The sequence below is a fragment of the Spermophilus citellus genome (assembly GCF_964194105.1).
Source record: "Spermophilus citellus genome assembly, chromosome: 18".
NCBI classification, from domain to species: domain Eukaryota; kingdom Metazoa; phylum Chordata; class Mammalia; order Rodentia; family Sciuridae; genus Spermophilus; species Spermophilus citellus.
This window is the reverse complement of record NC_138200.1, coordinates 14,046,510-14,049,240: the sequence shown is the minus strand read 5'-3', so window position 1 is coordinate 14,049,240 and position 2,731 is coordinate 14,046,510.

The window sequence follows — 2,731 nt, the reverse complement described above, 5'->3', positions numbered from 1 at the left end:
GAATAGTGCCTGGCAGATGGTAAATGCCCTCTCTCTCTCTCTCTCTCTCTCCATATATATATATATATATGGAGAGAGAGACAGAAATGTGTATATGTATATATGTATGTGTGTGTGTGTGTGTGTGTGTGTGTATATATATATATATATATATATAACACTTTTTTTTGTACTAGGGATTGAGCCCAGGAGTGCTCAACCACTGAACCATATCCCCAGTCCTTTTTAGTTTTTATTTTGAGATAAGTTGCTTAGGGTCTCGCTAAGTTGAGGAGTCTGATTTTAAATCTGCAATCCTCCTGCCTCAGCCTGTGGAGTAGCTGGGATTACAGGCTGGGCCACCACCCGTGCCTGGCCCTGTAAATCTTTTTGAATGAATGAATAAATGAATAAATGAGTTATTGGACATATTTCCCCATTAGCTGTGGCCTCAATCAGACTTTGAGTGCCCTGAGGAGCAAGGTCTGTGTGTCATTGTGTATCCTCAGCCCTCAACAGCTGAGAAAAATAAGAATTTGGGAAAGGCTTGTAAGAAGAAAAGAACAGTAAATGAGAGAAAGTGGATCAGCGGTTGCCTGGGGCTGGGGGCGGGAGGGAGAGTGACTGCGCATGGGCAGAAGAGATCTTTTTAGAGCGACGTTAATGTTCTAAAATGAATCATGGTGATGGTTTCTCAACTGTGAAATCACCCAGAGTCGTTCAAAAATGAGAGCATTTTACAAGTAGATCATACCTTAATAAAGCTGTTCAACACACAAAATAAAATATGCGATGAGGGGGTCATACTCCCCAGGGTGTGCGCTGCCTCTCCGTGACTGGTGCTGGGAGATGCTGGGGACACAGTGACTGAGACAGCCCTTGCCCCTGTACGCATGGGGCTTCCTATGGCAGGGTGAAGGCCCAACTCTTGGTGACAGTGACAGGCTAGAGGCAGGGGGGAGGGATGGCGAGGTCAGGGATGCTGTGGGGAGGCCAGGGCAGACATGTTGGAACATGAGAGCCCAAAGGAATCAAATGGGGGGATTTAGGGAGGACTTCCCCGAGGAGGGGACGGCTGAGCTAGGGCCTGAAGGATAGTGTCCTTCATGGCTGCGATGCCCATCCTGGTCCCCGGGCCCGGCCGCCCACGATTTTCCTCCTTGGCGGCCTCTGGTGGGGCTCCAGCTCCGAGCCACGAGTCGGGCGCCGGGGCCGCCGCGAGGGGGCGCTGTCCCGAGGCCTCCGCGAGCGCCCCAGGAATCACGCGGCCCCGCGGGAACGCAAGGCTGGGTGTGCGTGTCGCGGGTGGGATGTCGTCTCCCAATCGCAGCAGCTGGGGTGGAGGTGGCCACCCTGGAGGCGGTGGAAGCGGCGGGTCAGAGGGCGCAGGGGAGGCCAGAAACACAGGCATCGCGCGTAGCTGGGTTCCCGGGACCGAGTCCAAGCAGCCCGCGCAGTCCCTGGCGGCTCCGAGGAGAAGGGGACACGAGGGGAGGGGTTTTCCAAAGAGCCCAGAAACGGTGCCGGACCTGGCCGGGAGAACGTCGCTCCAAAGACAATACGAGGGTGCAGCGCGAGGCGTTTGCGGGGCGATGAGGCCACCCTTGTCAGTTGGAGCCTTAAGTCGGGTTTCTTGGTTCTATTCTCAGGGCCTAAGCCTGGAGGGGGCACGGGAGGTTATCCCCAGATCTGCGGCCTCTGCAGAGCTGCGCTGTGAAGAGCGAGGGTCTCTGCCTAGGGCGTGAGGGGCAAGATCAGGAGCACGTGGGAGGTCCTCGGGAAAGAGTTCTGTGTGGTGCCCAGCGCTGTCCCCCATCCCTCCTGCACCTGTGGGCTCTGGGAAAGCTACCCTGGACCCAGGAAGAATGGTTCCTGTGATTAGCGGGGGCCAGATGGCCAGGTGCTGCAGTCCTCCCTTCCCCATCTGGCCCATAGCTCCAACCATTTCTGATCTACTTTTAGGTCCTTTCTAGCCCACCCAGTTCCTAGTTACTGGCATGGGTGTGTCTGAGACTGCATTTTCTGTGCCTGTCCCTGTGCTGGGACACAGCAGAGACTGGGACAGCCAGGACCCTCCTCTCTCCACAGTCCTGTGGAACAGACAAACCACCATATAGTGAGGGACAGCTTAGAGTGAGTCAGGCCCTGGATGGGGGAGGTACAAGCAAAGGGGTCACAGTGGGAATGGAGGAAGCACAAGGGAGTGGTCAGTTGGGATGGGGGAGGCACAGGGCCTAAAGGGCACTCCTGATTCAGCCTGAAGAGTTAAGGACTGTCTGAACCCAGGCTCAAAGGATGGGATGGGGCTCCAGGCCTTGGAAGAGATATTTGAATTGAGGCCTGAAGTGTTTTCACAGAAATGGTACAGTGTGGGGAAAGGATGGGTGTCCAGGCAGAGAAAAGAAAGGTGGGGGGTGGAGGCAGATTCTAAGGCTAACTGATGTGCGTCAAGGTCAGCCGGAGGCTGGGTTTGAATTCCAGCTCATGAGACCTTAGGCCACTTACTCCACTTATCCATCTCTCAAATGGGGATAAGATATTGAGTTGCACAAAATCAATCACCCCATTTTAAAGAGCTATAATTAAACAGAGTTTGTTACATGTTTTTTTTTAAAATCTATTTTATAGATTATATCAAGGAACCTAGGAGACAATACTTAAAAATAAAATGCTGCCATGTCAGGTGAAAAGTTTGGCTCTAAGTATGGAAAATGCAACTGTCAAAATAAGAATTTGCCAGTAAGATCAAAGA